The sequence below is a fragment of the Coturnix japonica genome, chromosome 22 (genome assembly GCF_054131305.1).
Source record: "Coturnix japonica strain WE chromosome 22, WE-NBRP24, whole genome shotgun sequence".
Lineage (NCBI taxonomy): Eukaryota > Metazoa > Chordata > Aves > Galliformes > Phasianidae > Coturnix > Coturnix japonica.
The window spans coordinates 9656822-9676748 of NC_140684.1; the positions used below are offsets into that span (position 1 = coordinate 9656822).

Sequence of the window (19927 nt, forward strand, 5' to 3'; positions counted from 1 at the left end):
GTTAACGTGTGCTGGGGGAATGGGTTATGAGAGAGATGAATGGGCAGTGACCACAACAAAAAGCTGATGAGAAATACCCGTCTCATTGCATTCTGTTGTGCGACCAGAAATAAATGACTGCGGTTATTTTTTTGTCACCCGGTGCTATGAAAACTGTGCACTTTATGGCAGTGTTTGCATGAATGGGATACCAGTGCGCTACTCCATGTAATTATGCATGGGATTAGAGGGAACTTTGAAATGATAATTTGCAAAGGTACATTAGTTTTATAGTGACCTTTTAGGATAAAAGAGTGGGGGTGGGGGAAAGAAAGGCAGTTTATTCCTTTTGTTTGCTTTGGTTTATACCATTGGTGCACAGGGATCGTGGCAGCATCAAGAGAAACTCCCCTGCCCAAGACAGGGTCTCCAATGTACCCCTACCAAACCCTCAGCAGGAAAGTGGAGCCAGACAGCTGTGGGAACACACTGGCAGGCAATTTGCTCTCATGGTTGATTCATAAGATATAATTATCCAGGCAAAGAGTGCTGATGGCACGAAACTCATCTAAAATATGGCCCAGTCTCAAACTGGTTCCAGATTCATGCTCTATCCAATGATTTTTCCCACAAAAGCAGTCTCTTTTAATGGCTAGGAGGGATGCTGGTGTAATACCTGGATTCTGTAATTCATTTTCTGTGTTATTTTTTTCCCCATTAACGTTTAAAATTCTGATACATGAGGAGACCCTCAATCTCAGCACTGTGTCGTGCTTGCATTTCATAATTAGACTCTCCTTTGCCAGGCTTATGGGCTTTTCTGACTACTTCTGCCCAGAAGATAAAACTGTGATTATGGCACAACCTGTCACATCTAAATTAGCGCTCATAGGAGAGGCAGGCAGTAAGTGATGTTTTAAACAGTCATCATGTAGATCCTTATCTGCATCAGCATGAGCTCCCATCACGACGGTTGAATTTTCTCATTCAGACGGTGTCAATGTGTGTATATAGAATCACAGAATAGCAAAGGTGGAAAGGGACCTCAGGAGACCATCAAGTCCAACCCCCCTGCTATATAGCAGTACCCTACAGCAGATCACACAGGTAGTTGTCCAGGTCTTGAAAATCCCCATAGGAGACTCCAGCACTTCCCTGTGCAGCCTGATCCAGTGCTCAATCACCCTCACCCTAAAGCTGTTCTTGTTTGTATGGAACTTCCTACGTTCAAGTTTTAGGTCATTGCTCATCCAATCACTCCACACCACTGGGAAGAGCCTGGCATCATCCATTTGCCTCCCATCTCCCTTTAGATCCTTAGAAAGGTTTGTCAGATCCCCTCTCAGTGTTCTGTTACCTGGGCTGAACAGACCAGGTTACTCAACCTTTCCTCATATGGGAGGCTTTCCAGGCCCTTTATCCTCAGGGCAGAGCAGAGGGGAAGGATTGCCCAGCAGGGTGGGAGCTGCCTTTGGTGCTCCCCATTGATGCTTCATCTCCCACCTGGCAGCCTGTGATTTTAGGGGGCTTCTCAGTAAGGAGCCTCCCTGCTGCTGCAGCGCTGCTGGTTCATTTCTGCCTGACTCATTTTGTTGGTGCTGCGTCAGGTTTTGTCAGAAAGCAGCTTTGAAGAAATTGCTGATATCTGCGAGATTTCTGGCTGGAATTGCTGATTGCACTCCAGATGCAAGACTCGTGATTTATAATTACAGATGTGACACCTCAGTGGCTCTGGGGGTCTGATTCAGGAAGGCAATTAAATGCACTCTGGCATCTTTCTTTCTTCAAGAAACCAAGAAAGCAGGTAGAGACTTGAGGACGAGGACATACCTGAGCATAGAAATTAGGCTCATCCCTCTTTTCTACCAGCAGCAGTGCATGTGATCTTGGTTGCTTGGTTGGCAGGTCCATCGAGAGCATTATGGATAGAATATAATGCATTTGTTGGCTTTATATTTGTATTTTCTGCACTTGCCTGGTGGACTGGCTCAGTCTGAGAGGTAAAAGCAGTGCTGAATGGCTCTGTTAGCTGGCAAGCCCCCTAATGTGCTGGGACTGAAGGAGTCCTTGGGTGGCTTCAGAGATGACAGATGTGTGTTTGCAGGCATGCGGAGTCCAGCTGGGAAGCAGCAAGCAGGTTAAATTGGGCTTTGGATGGGGTTTTGCTGCAGCTGTTTTATGTGGTACTTCATCTTTAGTGGTGTTGGAAGACAAAAGCTCATTTAATTAGTATTAAGATCACTGTGAGGAGGAAATTGGTTTTGAGAGTTATGGATTGTAAAAGAACAAAAAAGCTGGTGATTTTGAGTGGTGATTTTTGTTGGTTTATTTTTTCCTAATGATGAAAATAATTTGAATTAACCCACCCAATTACCTGTTATCTCAGCCTCAAATGCTAATGAGTTTGCTTTGCGATGTACTTAGGAAAGAGAGGACTCGTCGTGGTTGTGTAAATGATGCTGAGGTTGAGATGGGGAACAAACTGAGGGCTTTTGGGTTATTGAATATGACACACAAGTGGAGAGAAGGTGCCTAATTGTGCTGCTCAGCAAAATGCTTCTGGTGTTTATTATAGACTGTCCCCTCTGTCACAAACTGCAGAGTTTTGTGTGTGCTGCTGGGCAGGGAGCAGGTACAAGCATCTTTCCATGTGAACGTCTGTAAATCAAGCCCATGGTGTCTGTGCTGGGGTTGCTGGAGCCTCCTGCATCCAGGTACATCACTCTTAAGGTCACTCCTGAGTGACACAGGTCAGCACAGAGGCCTCTGACAACTTGCAAACAGCCCAACAGAAGAAAGCAAGGGATTTTTATCATCAGTATTTAATTTGGGGCAATCTTGTTTGGACCTGTGTTCCAGGAGAGGGACGACTGAGGTCAGAATCCTCATCTCAATAAACTTTGCCATCCATCTCTGGATTGAATTACAACTGTCAAGTGCTTTACCAGCTTCAGAAAGTAGTTTTGCAGGAAGCTTTTTAGTCCTATCAGTGCGGGTTTGCTTTTAGATGCAACGTTTCATCAGTGGCCCAGATTTTGACTGGGGATGCATTGGGGAGAAGCACACCTCGACTCACTGCTCTGTAAGGGACTGTCAGCAGAGCGCTGATTTTCAGCCCTCCAACTTCACAGGGATTCCCCACGGTGTGAGAAACCTGTCGTGCCTTTTTTTGTGATGGATTCTCTGACTCTGGTCATTTTGAACGTTACATAATTTAGTGCCAAGTGTGAAAGAAGGGCTCCTAATCATTTGTCATAGTGTCAGGTTTTACAAGACGAACAGACTTAAGTCGCTGCCTGAAAAAGACTATAAAGCTTTTGCTGAGGGTGCACCTGGGATTTAAGCATATGTGGGTGGTTTGCAGCAGCCCGTGTGTGTTAGTGCTGCATCAGGATGGGTTTTAATTTCCCAAGAGCTGTCGTTGTGATGGCGCACGTTGGCTGCAGTGAGGAGCTGGCTTGACTCACTGCAATGGGAGGTGAGATTTCTGCCATAGACCAGGGGTTGGGGCTCTGCAGGCTGTGTGATTCTTCTTCAAATGGGAGGAAAGAAGCTGGAAGAGGAAAGGCTGGGGGAGATGGTGGGGTCACCATCCCTACAGATGTTCCAGAACTGTGGAGATGTGGCACTATGGGACATGGGCAATGTTGGTGGATGGTTGGACTGGATGATCTTAGCCATCTTTTCCAACCTTAATGATTATGATGCTCCTGCAGCCTCTGAGCATCCTGATTGATGCTACTGTAGGTGCTGGTGTGTGCCTCTGTGCAGTGAATGGGCTTATGCCTGGTTGGCTTGGCCAAGTAAGCATCAGAAGGCAGCATTTGAGAACCTCCAGGTAGGTCGTTTTGGAACACAGAGGGGGAATCTGGGTGCTGGGCAGGACTAAGCAGCTGCTCCAGAGAAGATGTGCATCTCCTGGCATGGAAGAGCCATCCCTCAATGCAGCACAACATGGTTGTTCTTTACATTGAAACCACCTCTCCATGCAAAACTGAAGGTATAGTAACGTAAGGCATTTCTATGGAGAAAGAAGGTTGGCCGTGCTGGAGAAATTTGCCTTTGTGTTCTTAAAGCTTCACAGAGGAGAAGTATTTTGATTAAAAAGGAGGGAGGTTGGGGGGGGGAAGCAAAAAAGCATGGTCCTGATTTAAAAATAAAGAAATAGATGCACGAACAGAACTTTTAATCTGAGCCCTTGTCACAAAAACAGCCTTTATTGATGTCAGTTGCTTTAGAAAAGGGAAGAATAAACAGGATTTGGCCTTTAATTTGTGAAGGGTTTTGATTTTTCGGAGGCATTAAAAAGACAGAAAAGATGGGTATTGAATTATTTAACAATTGCTAGTAAAATTAAGCCTCAGTCAGCCTGCTTTCACTGAAATAATCTTATGAATAAAAACAAAACAATCTGGGGCAACAACAATACACAGCAGAGCTTCTATCCCGCTGGCTCAACTGTTTCAGAGTAGTCCATGAAGTGGTTTTGCAAGTCAGAGCCAAGCAGAGCTTTTTCTGTGGTCTCCCATAGGAGGTGGCTGCTGCTGCTGGGTGATACCGATGGTTTTTCTTTCTTTACATCTGAAAGCGAGGGCAAAAATAGGCAAAAAGGACTTGGGGGAATTTGGCCCTTTGAGTTTCTTTCTTCTTTAGCAGATGGCATTTAAGTTGATTTATTGGCTAAAGCCAATCTATTCTCATTAAGCAGGAAGTTTTTAATGACTTCTGAGGTGGGTATTCAAAACAAAGAGGCGATGGTCCAGGCGGGTGACAAAACATAGCAGCCCTTCATCAGACAAGACTTAAAAGAGCGTTTGAGAGCAAGTGCTGAGGGCTATGATTTTCTTTCATGTGCGCTTTCATTCACTGTCCCTTTCAGTCAGTGGAACGTAAATAAGCATAGTTTAAATTAAAGGAAAAATAGATCCTTATTATCATATCCATCAGTTGGAGCAAGGAGGATCTGATGCCAGCGAGCTCCCAGCTGCCTCTGCTTGGGAGTTTGGGGGTTTGCAGAAAGGCTCCAACCCAGTGTGGTTCAGCACTACTGTGCTGGTAGTCTGAATTCAATCTGCTAGAGCTTAAATCTCCAGATGCTTTCCCAGTGCTTGTAAAGCATGTACACGTGGGTGTGTGCAATGACTTAACATGTTCATTGGCCAAAATGTGCCTTGTGCATCGGACAAAAAACCTGCTTTGCTTCCAGTCCCAAGGTAACTCTTCCAAGGAAATGCGAGGCTAGGAGTAGCTTTTGCTCTGCTTAGCGCTCCGGCTGGAGTCTTTCCCTTGATTTGACAGTTGATGAAGGCTGTTTTTTCTGTGCTGGGCATCTTGGTGCTTAATGAACACCTTTCTCAGATCTAATTGCCTTGTAGGAGCTGTTGAGCTCCTTAGAAGACGAGCAGGTATTTCCTAATGAGCAGTCAGGCTCAAGGTGTTCTTAACATGATCAGATGAGCATTCGCTTCTTTGCTCTGATTTACACCTGGGTGAACTCACCTTTTTTTGTGTTTATTTGTTTTTAATTTTGGGGAACAGCACTGAAGCAAAGAAATGGGGTGTCTGGAGGTAGGGCCGTGCTCTGAGCTTGTCTGCCCTGGAATAGCAGCCCTGCAGCCCATCCTCATCCTCAGTGTTAGTGCTGTCCTTTAAAGTTACAGGCATGGAGACATGGCTCTGTGGCCACTGGTCAACAAATGCAGTGTTCCCTCTGTGATGTTGCTGCTGGAAGAAATTGTGGTTTTAAGGAAAGAGAAGCTCACAGTATGGATTGTGACTTACTGGTGGGGAATTGAGCTCTGAGCAAAGGATGAGCTAAAAATAAAGTGGGAGGATGAAGGAAAGGAGAGATTCCAGTTACTGTTGGAACAGAAGTGAGAGGTGGGGGAAGCAGATGGCTGGCTTGCTGCTAACCACAGTTGATTGTTCCAGCTGATTTAGGGATGGGCACACTTAGGTATTGCCAAGGAAACTTGCTTGAGTGTTCATGAAGACAAGGATAATAAAGGATTAGTAGTTCTGCTGGGCTGTGACACAGGGCTGACGGCCTCTTTGTGTCTGGGACGTGAAGCAGTGATCAGGTAAAATACATCCTAAGTGCTGTAAACTGAGGAGTGCTGCAGCCCTGTTAGTCTGCAGGGCTGTACAGTAGAGGCACGCTTTCCATTTTAGCAAGAAATAGCCTTGCAGAAAGACAATGCAGCGTGACTGCTTTCTTTCCACTGAGTTTGCTTGCTTCTCTTGCTGATTTATAGTTAGCTTAGTCAAGAAATTCCTGCATGCCTAGTAAAATGGGTTCATTTTTAACTGCGAGGGAGCATTTGCTTTATATACAGCAGTTTCTTTTTGTGCTTTTGTGAAATAGGCCGTAACAAAGAAATAAATCATCATAGCATTATTAAATTAAAAATAAGCCTAAAAAACCGAGCAGTGCCGCCAGCCAAGGTTAAACTTGGTTCAGGAGATTATAGTTTCATCAGTCCTTCCTCCCGCTCTTTGCTTAATTTGGTACTTAAACGAACTTAATAACCATTTCAAAGATATGTACACCCAGCTGCTTTGGAGAGCAGGCTCCTGGTCCTTGTGTTCTTATTCTGGGTCACACACATCGTTAATGTAGTAGAACTGTACTCCTAGATGCCACCATTTATTTGGATGCAAAAGCATTATGCTTGCTCAGAGCAGGGATTAACACAGAGTTTACCTGTCCTCTCAAAAAGGCAGAACAAGGTGTTTGGATTCCATGGGCAGATTTTGGGTTGATTTTTGTTTACTTGCACATGAAGGGAACAGAATGACAGCGTGCTTTGGAGGGAAGCTTAGCACCAACAGGCAGCTCAGTGCTTAGCAGTCATAGGGGACACGTTGGCCAAGGGCTCCGTGTGCGTGGTGATGAGCTGTGGGGGATTTAGAGAAATCTGTCCAAGAATGTTTTATTCCTCACAGTCGGTCTAATCCAAGAGACCTGAGCTGGCGTTTCCAGCAGTTTTGCCTTTCAGAAACATTTTATCCCTTGAAAAGCTCAACTCTAATTACTCTGCACCTCCGTTCCTGTCGCTTAAATAAAGGTGGTCACTTTTTTCCTCTCTTGTTACCTTGAAATGCTCGAGCACATTCCTCACTGCAGGGCTTGAAGAGGGGGGCTAAAATGGGGCTGAATGTGAGCTCTATGGCAAGGTGCTTTGCTGAACCCTGGCACTGTTTGTAATGGCTTTCGTGCAGCTCCTTTTGCTATTTGTTTGCCTTAATCTCATTCAGTTGTCTGGATGCCATTGCTAAACAAATGAGATGATAATTAGCATAGCAACATCAGAGGAAGTTGATTTTCCATCTATAATAAGGCTGATGATAATTAAACATGCATGACCTCATTGGATTGAATATGAATCAATTAAAATTAAAGCTGGCTGGGAATTATTTTTCTCCCGTGATATTCTTTTTTGGAGGCAGCAGGAGCAGTAGAACGAGTCCTATTGAAATGAGTTGGAGCTGCTTTGCACCCTCAGTGTTTAGAAATGACCACATTGTGGTGCTTTGTGGGTGGACTGTTCAGTGGGTCTTCCCCAGCCTGGTGCAAACCTTAATTTCAATGAAGTTTTTTCACTTTAGGGGGTAAAAAGTGGTGAAAAGGAAAAGGCTTCAGCTGTCTTAACCCGGAGCAAATGTGTGTGGATGCTTTCCGTGTGCAGGGAGGCACATTCTGCTCTGCGCTGTGGCCAACGAGGCGCATAAATTACCTTTATAACGCGTTTTAATTTCCTGTGCATGAGTGAGCGTCACAACGGAGCGGTTTCTTTTGAAGGGAGATGATTTATTTAAAGGCAAAGTGGAGGGATGAAATGAGAAGGGAGTTGGTGGCCCATCCGGGAGCTGGTGATGTGCTCCCCTGCACCCATGGGCTTGAAGGGGCTCCCCTGGAGCACAGCTGGGAAGGTGGATTGAATTCCTTCTTTTTGCCCTTCTTTTCTTTCCCACCCCCAATATGAAGTTGTGACACTGCAGTTCTTGCAGCCAGATCTGCCTATGGCTTTTTTTTTCCCATTTGTTTGGGGTGGTTTTTTTTTAGAGCTGTGACATCTCATAACTGGCAGCAAGATGCAGCCTGGTTTAGTTCAGCCACTGACCTGGAAAATGGGAAACCAAAGCCTGAGTAGTCCCAGGTCACTGTTTAGCATTTTGGAATATGCTTCCAGGCCCTTCAGTTGGAGCGCTTCTAATCTGTATAATTTATCGAACATGAGCAGGGCTTGAAAGCAAAATGCAGCCGCTCTCTTGCTGTGGTGAGGATGCACTCTGCTGTTAGGGAAGCTCTGAGGTCAGCTCCTCCTCTGGCTCCTTGATGTCCTGGTTGAATTTCCTGAACAGTGAGTTATTCTGTGTGTCTGCTGTGGGATGGATTCATCTTTTGGTCCTTTTCCACCCTCCCCCAGCAAGTAGATGAGTCAATTCTATTGCATCTTGCATCCAGCGCTGAAGAAAAGAAGATGCTGAAATACTGCTTTTCTCACCTTTCCAAAGCATTTTCTTTCAAAATACTTTTGCTTCTTGGCCACCCTCAGTCCATGGTAACACATGGTGTGTGTGGTGGGAGGTGACTGCTTGGAGGATAAATACAGTCCCTTGTGCTGCCTGGGTTCTGCCAGTTGACTCCAATTGAGATGGGGACGTTAATGATCCAGATTCCCAGGTCACAAGCTCATTTCTTGCTGGGTTTGTCTCGTTTGAGTTTCACTGCTGCAGGAATGGCTAAACCCAGTGTGATTGCTGTGCTTCCTGTTATCTGTATGGACTTAGCTGAAATTAGAGGGACTACTGTGCGCAGGCATCAAGGAAACAGGTTATTGCAGATGCAGAAACCACCAGCTGAGTGCAGATGAAAGCTCCATAAAATGTTAAATCATTCTGTTTCAAATGTGTTATCTTGCCATGTGCCAGCCCCCACCTGCCCGTCTTTCATTTGGGCCTTTTCTGTGCATGGCATTCCAATGGCTTTCCAAAGCTCTTTCCAATGGCTTTCCAAAGAAGGAAAGAGAGTCAATATTTCCATTTGGAAATGCCTACCTGTTGTGGGTATGGGGGCATCTGTGGCCAAGGGGTGGATGTGTTCTCTGTCCAGTTCCTTTTCAATGTGCAGGTAAGAAGCTTCCTTTGGTTGCAGCAGTGGGCTTTGCTGTTGTCTCATGGTGTCTGTGAGGCAATGAGGTGAGTCCAGCAGGGTTTGCTGGGTTGCTGCCATTAGGTGTAACCTGCTGGCTGTCTGTTTGGTGGCTTCTGAGGTGGAGGAGAACAGAGCTGACTCAACTGGAAGAGATCTGCAGTGCAAGTGTTTGGGAGAAGGGAAAATCTATTTGAGCTTGTAAGCTGAATAAGCTTTGATGCAGGAGGTGCAGGGAGATGGTGAGGGCAGCATCATGCCTGGTGTGCTTATGATCAAATTGTGTTTCAGACTTGGAAGAGTTAAGTTAGAAGTTAAACGTGTCCATTTGAAGTGGATATTGATAAAACATAATGAGTTTGATTGGAGTTCGGGGCTTCTTCGGGCTGGAGATGGCAGCCTGATAAAAGGACAAGGTTTAGCACCGGGGCCTTTTACTCTTCATTAGGACAAGCCTTGGAAACAAGCTCTTCCTTTTGCCTTCTAATGGCACTATCAAGGCCAGTAGCAGAAAGGCAGGATGCAAGTGGCTGCTGTTGCCCAAGATGCTATTACAATTAGAGTAGTCCCTGAACCTCATCCAAACTTACAATGTAGTATCAATTCAGGTTAAATTGGGAAACTGAGCAGAAAATTGCTGTCTGGTATTTGGAGTGTTTTTTTGCATCTTAACATTATCTGATATTGGATCATTATGTACTGATGCAAAATGGCAACAAGTAATAGCACAGCACTGCAAGTAATGACACTGGGATGTAAGAGAAGGAAATAGGGAGTGAAATTTAATTCCTGATGTGGTTTCATGAAATAGAAGTCAACTCAGGTACACACTTGTTCAGATTAAATATAATGATCTGTGGCTGCAAGCGAACTCCGAGGGGAATGCATATCTATAAGTTGGGTGAGCAGGGGGAGAGTTGCTATGGAAATACAACCAATGTCGTAGTTGCAGCACGTTGCAAATGGCTCGTGTGTCATGGCTCATTTTCCAGTGGAAGTGGGGGAAGACCAGGAATTAAGGAGAAATGTCTTGAAGTGTTTGCGGCAGGACGAGCCTGGGATTGTGCAGGGATGGCATAGCAGCAAACATCATGAGATGGAATTTCTGCATTGGGAAGGGGAGGCTGGCAGACTGCCTGCTGCTTCTGGGTGCTTTGCATTATTACCTTGAGTGGAGATTTTCTTTTATGTGTACTCTTAGGAAACAGCTTCTGCACAATGCATTGGGCTTTCCCTCAGTTTTGGCTTCCCGAGCCTTTGGCAGCCCAGATCCTTTCCCCTGGCTTTTGTTCCTTTAGTCATTTGGTGGCTCTGCCTGTGGCAGGAGGGTTGGAACGTGATGATCGTAGGGGTCCCTTCCAAACCAAACCATTCTGTGATTCTGTGATTGCCACAAGGAGACCCCCAGTGTCTGCAGCAGGTTTGTTTCCTTGCAAGGTGCTTGCAGTGTGCCCTATGGACCAGAAGTATTGTTTGCTCCAGTGCTTTAATTGAGAACTGCTCGCTGTTGTGTGGACTATAACATCGTCATTGCAAATAGGGATGGAGCACTGAAGGATAATGTCCTTATTTTTCTGATATTGGGCTGAAATCATTTGTTTACCACCCAGAAACATGCACAAACAGCGTGTGTGTTTATAGCCCCTCTTCAGGTAATTGTAGTGTAATTCAGGCTTCTGAAGTAAGAAGCTAACAACAAATAAATGTCTTTACAGTATTGCGATCTCTGTGTATTTAAAGCACCTCCTTTTGCCATAGTGGCTAAATAGAATCAAATGTGTATTTGTAGCCAGGTATGTTGGGATGACGGAGAGTCTGAGGGTTGGATGCCCAGACCCAGCTGGGTAACCCATCTCTGTGGTATCACAGTCCTGTTGTTGTTGGGCTTCCCATATGCTCACAAAGCATCGTTCAAGGCTTCAAAGAAATGGGAAAACTCTGCCTTGGTGTCTTTAGGTCATCTCCTGGGTTATAGACCGTGGGCAGCAGAAGTGGCAGTGAGGCTGTGGAGCAGGGAGAATGCACATCTCCCTTTTTAACTCCCATCCACAGCAACTCATTGCTGTGCAGTAGGAGTAGCATCAGAACTGAGGCCTTTCTTTCCCCCACCGTAGTGATGATGCTGTCATTTCTGCCAGCTGAAAAATGATCCTGTTTCGGACTAATCCCACCCAGGTGTAACCAAGGGGCAGATCTCCCAGACCTGCAGCAGCTCCGGAGTCTACTTTATTTTCTGAAGCTATTCTCCTTAAAATTAAGAGTAATTTCTCTTTTCCTCTTGATGTATTTCATTTAGCAGTAAAGAAAGGCTGCAGAAGAAAATTGAGCAGAGTTTCCCCTGAATTCAAAAACACCGTAGTGATAAATATGGTTCTAAATAAACCTCCTTGTAGTCACAAATCAATTAATCTTTTTTTGCCCTTACTCTCCATCCTAAGGATTTACTTTCTCATTGAGCTCTTGCGAGCTTGTGCAGTATACCTAATTCTTCACCTGGATAAATAACCAGTGGCATTTTTATTCTAAAGCAAACTGGCTTTATCTTTTTTGCTGTGTACAAGCAAATGGAAAATAACCTTCATTTATTTTTATATATTTTTTTAATTTATTTATTTATTTATTTTCCCCCAGAGCAACCTCTTGTGATTTGTGGCTTAGAATAAACAGGAGTTCAGGGCCCAGCTCTCAGCAGCAGCACACTTGTCTTCTGAAGTCAAGGGGTGGCATCACTCTGCTTTAGCCCCTTGGTCAGCAAACATTCCTTATGTAATGGCACAGTATGGGTTCAGATGGCAAGAGCTGTCCCACTAATGTGGATAAGGCTGGCCCTCTGTGCACTGACTCTTCACACATCCCCTTCCTACATTGCATTTGCAAGTCTGAACTCCACCCTTGTTCCCTGCCAACATCAGGGTAGATGCAGTAGGGAATGATAGCTAACATTGCACTTGAAACTTCAAAAATGATGAGTAATTCCAAAGGTCTTCTATATGACCAACTTATTACTAGATTTGAGCTTTTATTACTGTGCAGCCTATTAGCTGCCTCTGCAGAATGGGGTTTTCAGCTCTTTTTTTTCTAATGACTTAGGTTTTGTGAGGTGGCTTTGAGAAGGAGGTCATCATCCTCATCCTCATGGCTTTTTGGTCTCATTTTTATCCAGCTGGTAAAGGTGAGGGATGCTGCAATGCCCCACTTTACCTTGTGCACAGAAAGGGAAGCCAAGGAAAGTCAGCATGACATTCTTTGTGAGTGCAAAGGTTTGCTTTACAAAAGTATGGCAGAGAGTTTGGAGCACAGATTGTGGCACCACTTGCTTTGAGCCTTACAGAAATGTTTCTAAGAGGATGGGGCTCAGGAGCGGGAAGCTGGAATTTGGATTGCAGAGTTTTCCTTTCATCCCTTGTAGATGCCAAATGTTGATGAGTTCTGAAATCCTGAGAAATGGAGGTATTTAAAGTCTCTGACAGGTTCTTCTGCTCTAAAAGATTTTCTCTCATTAACAGCCAACATCAAGGATGCTTCTTGAAAAGCAGAATCTTCCCTGTATATAAGTACAGTGGCCCATTAAATACTTTGCTTCGTTTGTATCCCGTGGTTGATGAGGACAGGATTTTCTTTCTGGGCTTTTAGTGGGAGAGGCAAAAAAGGCAAAGGAATAGTGATTAATTGCAAACTGTCTTTCAGAAGTCGTGCAAAGTGTTAGCTGCTCTAAGCCATCTTTGTGCAAAGCGCCGTGTGTTAGATCTCCAGCTGGTGAAAAAGGGGGCTTTCCACCCCAGGGTCTGGCTTATTAGATTTAACCAGCAGATGGTTAATGCCTGTTTGCTGTTAGACGTGGTGAAGAACAAGGTGGAACTGGAAGGAGGCAATAGGATGCTGGCTGGGCTGGCTTTTTTGTCTCAAAGAAGTATCCTGCTAACAGCAATGTGAGTCACGTGAGCTGAAATTATTTTACAGTAACATGGAGCTGTCTTAAAACAACAGTGTGAACAGCTACAAATATTGGCTGCATTGAACTGGTGGCAAATGGTTCAAAAGAAGCATCCCATTGGCTTCGTATGTGGCTGCAGTTTAATTTATTGATGGGGCTGCCTTTATCCTTATTATGACCAACTAAATCTCATTCTGGTCAGAAAGATTCCTCTTTTCTCTTTTTTCCACTATTTTTTCCCCCCTTTTTCTTCTTTTTTCTATTTATTTCTGTTTTTGCCCTGGGGGAGGAGGGAGGGGCATTCAGTCAGCCCACATTTACAATGCATGCCTTGGTTTTTCTCCCCTTGACCTGCCAGGACTCTGGTGGGTGTTTTTTCTCTGTCACAGTACTTCCCATAGAGATTGCAAACAAGATTAAGCTTTTAATAGACACAGACCAAATAAGCAGAAGCAGCAGTCCCTCATGCAGTGGCCTTGAAGTCTGAATAGGGAGGGAAAGGTGTTTACAGGTAGAGTGAAGCTTGGGAAGCGTAAGTAGCTCACTCAAGGCCACACATCAAGCTATGGGGAGGACAGGAGCAGAGTCATAGGCTTCTACCTTGGGGCTAAAGCACTAATTCATATCATCTGTTTGTTTACTGTGCCTGTGCCCACAGTAGAAAGGAGAAAATGAGCAGTTTTGTTGTGAGGAAAGTGTGTGGTATTATGTGTTATTCCATGAGAAATCTGCCAGGGCCCAGCCCCAAATGCACCAAAACCATCAGGGAAGAAACCTGGAAATGCAGCTTGCTACCAGCATCTGTTAGCGTATTTTGGTGCACTAAGGATAGACAGTTGATTAATCACTTCATAGTGATAATGTCTTGCTGTTAACAACGAACCTTTCCTGCAGTATTAGGAAAGCTAATGGGAATGCAGAACCATTTTCCTCATTTCTCACAGCTGTATGAAAAAGGAAGGGATCTGCCCCAGATGGATGAGATGCAGCATTGTAGGCATCCAGGTCACCTTTGAAGATTCCATTTTGGTTCTGAAGACCTCTAAGCACCGCTGAGTGACTTGGATCAAAGTATCAGTTGGGTTCTTAGGATACAATTCCTATTTGTTGTATTTCACAGTATTTTAGCTCACAATAAGCTGTTATTCACTGCAAATGAAAACATTTGCAGCTGTTGATGAAGGCCAAGTATTTGGTGGATTCATTTGGGACTGCTGACAGTTCTGGTGAATGAACACCCCAGACAACTACTTTACTCTGAAGCTTCAACCTGTATCTCTTGTTTTCTTACCAAGACTTGTATTTTCTCATCCAACACGTGGCTTTATCTGAATGCTGCTGAATATTCAGCCTGTGAAACAGGAGAGGGGAAATAAGTGAGGCAGTGAAGCTGAAAACGCATCTTGACAAGAACAGGGAATGCTAAACTCTCCCAGCAGTAGAGCTGGGATGCTGATGGACAAAAGGAGCGGGGAATCCTCATTGCTCAGGAGATTCACTGTGGGCGCATCTCAAAACATTGCTAATAAGTGACACCTGGCAATATTTGCCCCTTTGAGCAATAATGGAGATGAGACATTTATCTCTTTCCTGAGATTTCATCAGAGAAATGGATGAGTTCTGAATGACTCGCCATATGTTTCACATTCGGGCATCAGGCTTGCACTTCTCCTTTGCCGTTGGGGACTGGAGTGATGGAGGAAAGCAGTATGTCAAACCTGGCTAACATAATCTTCCTCCTTTGCTCAGCAACTTTAAAACACTAATGTTTAATGCAGTGTCTTCCTTTCCTTCTGCTGCTATTCCCCTCAGACTTCTCCACTCACTTGTGCCGTCAGCATCTTTTGCTCCCCATCACATATGGTGTGCATCGTTTCCTATGTATTAAAACCTGAAACCAGGAAAACATCCAGTGTTCTGAAAAAAGCATAACAATGAAATCAGAAACACCAAAATATGAAGGCAACTGAAAGGGAATTTCTATCCAGGAAATAACAGAGTAATCTGTCTGTAACGTGTCCTGTTGCATTGGTAAGCAGTATCCAAATGGAGCTCTTTGAAGAGCTGTGTATTTAATCACAATAACTTTGAGCATCTGGCTTTGGGAGATGAGTGAAGAGCCCAGCTCCATTGTCTCGGTAGATGCTCTGCAGGTTTGGAGGCTGCTAGCTGCAGTGTGCCCCTGGTCAGCCCCTCAGTAATGGAAATGTTTTTGGATGGGGGACAGAAGAAAGCAACATAGGGGTTATTTGAGTTTTTAGTGTATAATGCCCCAAACCAGAAAGCTCCTAAGAATATTGGGTCTGAGATCTGCTCAACCTTATTATTGTCATTACCGTTATTTGAAGGCTTTTGAGTTCAGCAGATACATCTTACATGCTTCCGACATATGGCCTTAGTAAATGATTGCCCTATTTATATCCCTGGAGTTTTGTCAAGCATCTGCTCTGAGCTCAGTGTGGCAAGCATGAAATTCTTGGTCCCCCAAATGCGGTGTATGTAGCGTGTGGATCTACAAAGAAGGCAGATGTGATTTTTAGGTCAGTTGTCTGGAGCATCCAGTTTTATACAGTCACGTTGACAGTGGCCCATTTATTGAAAAGTATTTTCTTTTAATCCCAGGAGTGGAGTCTGGATCATCTTTACATGGTCCTGTGGTGTCAAGGGGAATGGTGGACTCTTTCTCCCAAAGACGTAGTGAGTTTATTGGCTGTGTGTGACCCTGGATACAGCTTGCCTTGATGTGGGCTGAATTGGTTTGCAATGTCGGCCTCGTTACACCCGTTGACAGTCGCTAGCTTTGAGCAAGCATGCTGGAGTGATTGCTACTGTGTTAATTCACATGGAATGGGAAACGGTATCAAAGGAAAGCAGAGATTATGTGTGATTGGAGTGGCGTTGAGCTCTTGAATAGATCTCATGAGCATAAATGCAGTTCCTGGTGCGGGTTTGCTCCCGTCCCCTCCAGCTCCATGTGCTGCCTCTGTGGGTGACATCAGGGAGCTGGGTAAAATAAGGTAAACCCAATGGGTTCTGGTTCTCCCACCTTGTGCTGTGAGCGATGCCAGGCTTAGCATCAGTTTGTGCCCATGTTGGAACTGTTGGACCTGCCCTCCAGGAATGCTGAGTGCTCGGCCCATCCACAAGCTGTGTCACACTGCACTTCCCCTTAGTGCATTTCTGCCTTTCAGCATCTCCTGTAAGAAGTAGCAGGTAAAACTCACTGCTTTTAATCTTGGAGTTCCACTTCAGGCCTTGACTTACCAAGTTTTCATTCTTTTCTCTATTGCTTGGTTCTGCAGAACCGAGACGATGGAAGAAATAACTAGAAGGAATATTAGCGTGGTGATGGTGGTACTCACGTTCCATTAAGAAATACCGAGTAATTTAAAATCCTTCTCCTAGGCACAGGAGATGCAGAGCAGATGTTGAACAGTGAAGTGGAGGGAACATGCTTTCATCTCTTCTGCAGGATGTTATTTCCTGAAAGCAGAAGTGTCATTGTTATCATTCAAAGCCTCTCGGGGTGCATCACATACAAATTTTACTAATAGAGGGCTTCAAATAGATGCTGGTATTGTAAATGCTATTCTGGGCTCCCTGTTGTTGATAGAAAGAACTCGTATACCACTGGTCTTATTCTTTTCCGAAACACCGTATTAAAGTGCTTTCCATCTTTGTGGAAGTGAAAATATCGTGTTTGGGAAATAAAACCAAATGACTGTGGTTGTGTTGTGAAGTGATGCTCGGGTGGAAGTATGTCTGTATCAGTACATAATGCTGAGATCCTTTAAAAAGAAAGGTGCTTAGAGACTGAAGCTGTTGTGGGTGCTTCAATTTGTGGTGTGTTTAACCTGGAGGTGTTCACTGCAGGTTGGGGAGCATGCTTTGACTGGGTGCTGTGATGGTGTCCAAAGCACCAGGTGACAGCAGTGTCCCCATGGCTGGTTTGTGCACTGAGCACAGGCTGGACCTTTTAAAGGGATGTCTTGGGAAAGACAGTCAGGGGTGCAGAATCCTGGGTGCCTCCATGTAGCTCATTGCCCTGCTGAGTTATTCTCCCCATCTGGGGAAAAATAAGCCAGTCTCAGAGTCAGTCCTCTCCAGCCCACATTTTCTTTTTGATTCCTGCTAAGCCACAGTGTGGTTGTGGGAGAGTCCCCAGGTGGGAACTCCAGGTGTAGATCTTTTGGAGTCCAATATATCTCTAAATCCTGCTTTCTCATAAAGCCACCAGAGATCCTTAATGGAGCTCGAGGCTGAAGAGGTTGGTGAGAGGTTTGTGTTGGCTTCGTTGCAGAAGGCAGCATCCTCTTTTAGCCCAACTAATCGCCATTTCCCATAGCACTGTCTTGTTGATTGTTTGTATTGTCTAAGTGGGCAGCTGATAAAACTATATGAAATGGAAGCAGCTGGTGTTTAATTGCTGCATTCCTTATATAGAGGCTTGGCCACGCTCCGGTCTCTCTTCAACTGAGCTCAATCCGGAGTCAGCCCTTTGCTGGAGCTTTGCTGGGTTTGGGTAACTGAAAACATGAATTTGTGTCATGTGTTCCTGCTTTAATTAAAACCTGCTGCTGGCTGCAAGAACTGGGGCAGACACAGGACTCTGCTTTAGGACGCGGCTACCAAACCACTCTGTCAAAATCCTAAAGATAGTGGCTAAAACCCTTTCTCCTACTCAAGCCAATTGCCAAATCCTGCCTTCTCTTGAGCCAGGGCTCTTCATTTGTTGGAGGAGGGTGTCAAGATTTAGGCCTGTTGATATTTGTTGTGGCAGCAGCTCTGCTGCAGGCTGTACTCTGCAGGAGCAGCCTGCCTTGCCTGTTTGTATTTCCATTTATCTGAGGTGCAGCTCCTACGCTCTGCTTCAGTGGGCAGAGAAATTCCCCTTCTCTCTTGAAAGGAATGAGCTTCCAAAATGTGATGGAGGTTAGATCTCCAGCCTCCTTCCAGTCTGGATGCATTTCGTTTTGGCAGAGATTTTTCTGGAGAAACAAAGGAGCTTTGGGGTCTGGAGAAACTTGTGCTTAGATGTGCTGCTTCTCCTCCCAGGCTGTGAGCTGACCTTCCTTGGAAGGTGCTGTGTGTTAATTCTCCAGTCAGAATGGTCTAAATAAAGTAGAGAAGCTGGAGCAGGCGAGTTCCAAGTTAGCATGAAAATAATCTCATTATAACACGCAGGACACAGAGAGCTGGGTGGGATGAGGAAGCTCTGCCTTGTTAGCAGGCATGCAGGGCTCTGAGCCTTGGCACTGGCCTCTCTGCCCTGTTTAGTTTCAGCTTCCCTTAAAATTCCTGCTGTTAATCCACTTTGCTCACCCGGGAGCCAGAGGCCTTCCTGCTATTTTCTGTCAAATTAAATTAATGGGGAGGGAAAAAAAAACAACCCAACAAAACAAAAACTACACAGATGCTCTAAATCCCAGGCTAATACTGCTGAGTTCTGGACCTTGCATCCTCTCAGTGTGGTTCAAATGCAGCCCTGGAGACACTGGGGCACGTGGAAAGGCAACATGCAGCAATAGCTGTGTTCCAGCAGGGCTGGGTTTTCATTTAGCTCTGGGAGGTGAGATGTGGGATGAAGCCCTGGATTTATTTGTGATCTCTGCAAACGTGCGTGGATGTGAGCGGGCCGATTTGCTGCAGGCAGTGCGCAGGAGTTGTTTGTTTGGTACACTGAGTGCATGGATCAGATGCGCTTTTTTACTGTGCAGAGAAATTGCTGGGAATCTCCTATGAGTGAGCCCTGCAAACCGCCTGGGAGGGCTGGGATGGGAACTCAGTGCTTGTAGTTTGGGGCTTGGACATTTTGGGGGTAACTGGAGGTTTTCTTTTAAGGTAACTTCAGACTCTTAACTCTTCACAGCCAGCATGGGAACTGAAGAACATAAATGGCCTTGCTCATGGACACTCAGTGGCCAGAGCTCCTGCAGATGCTGAAGGGCAGAGCTGTTGTGTCCTACAGACACAGATGCCATTTTTGTACAGGGAATGATTAAGGCAAAGGTTGCAACTGCCTCAGCTTGGCGCCGGCCATCTGCCTTTATTTTTATTTGGCTTGTTGTATTTTCAAGTGTGGAGAAGAGCCAAGGTGAGGGAAATGGGCTTTTGGCTGTAACCGAATGTAAGAAGCTAAAATGCATTTCTTTGGTAGGCAGCTCAGCCCTCCTCGTGGCATCGTGGCACCAGTAGCATGTGATGTGCTCTCATAGCTCCTCTTCCTGAGCTTTCTTCCTTCCCTCCTGGATGGTTGGGTTGGAAAGGAAGCTCTTGCAGTCTCCAGATTTAGGGCTGAAGTTTCATGGTACTGGTGGGATTTCAGAGAATTGAAGCTGTATGTGTGTATTTTCTTGCTCTCTTAATAGCTGTTAGGGGATGAGAAGTTCTACAGAAGGTCCAGGTGGAAGTATTTTCATGAGTACTAATGACAACAAGCTGTTTGGGCCTCAATGAAGAGTTGAGCAGGAGGGAAATGGGGGTCTGAAGCTGTTGGAGTTACTCGTGGTCAGTGCCAAGGACGTGCTTAGGGCTTTTGCTCCATTGGAGCCTACAAAAGGACCAAAAGTAAGCAGCAATCCTATGGAAAATACGTGCTCTGGGCTTCATTCACTTAGCCATCTTCTAATTGAAAACATATTACTGAAGTCAAGACTGCTCACACGAAGACCAAAGTCTTTATTTCTGCTCTTTGAAAATTGCTAGGCAAAAATCACTGAACATCAATGTGGGTTTAAATGCTTTTCTTCATTCAGCTTAAATTCTTCTGCCATCCCCAATTTAATCTATGAAATGTCAAAATATCAGATCTATTCCTCTCAGTGGAAGCAGGGACAGTAGAGCTGCACATCAGTAAAGAG

General features: G+C 45.0%; 1 protein-coding gene across 1 annotated transcript in view; it reads left to right on the top strand.

Moving 5' to 3' along the window:
- Window positions 1-19927, top strand: part of GALNT17 (polypeptide N-acetylgalactosaminyltransferase 17) — a 127952-nt gene that overhangs the window by 48016 nt on the left and 60009 nt on the right. The gene's annotated exons all lie outside the window — the stretch shown is intronic.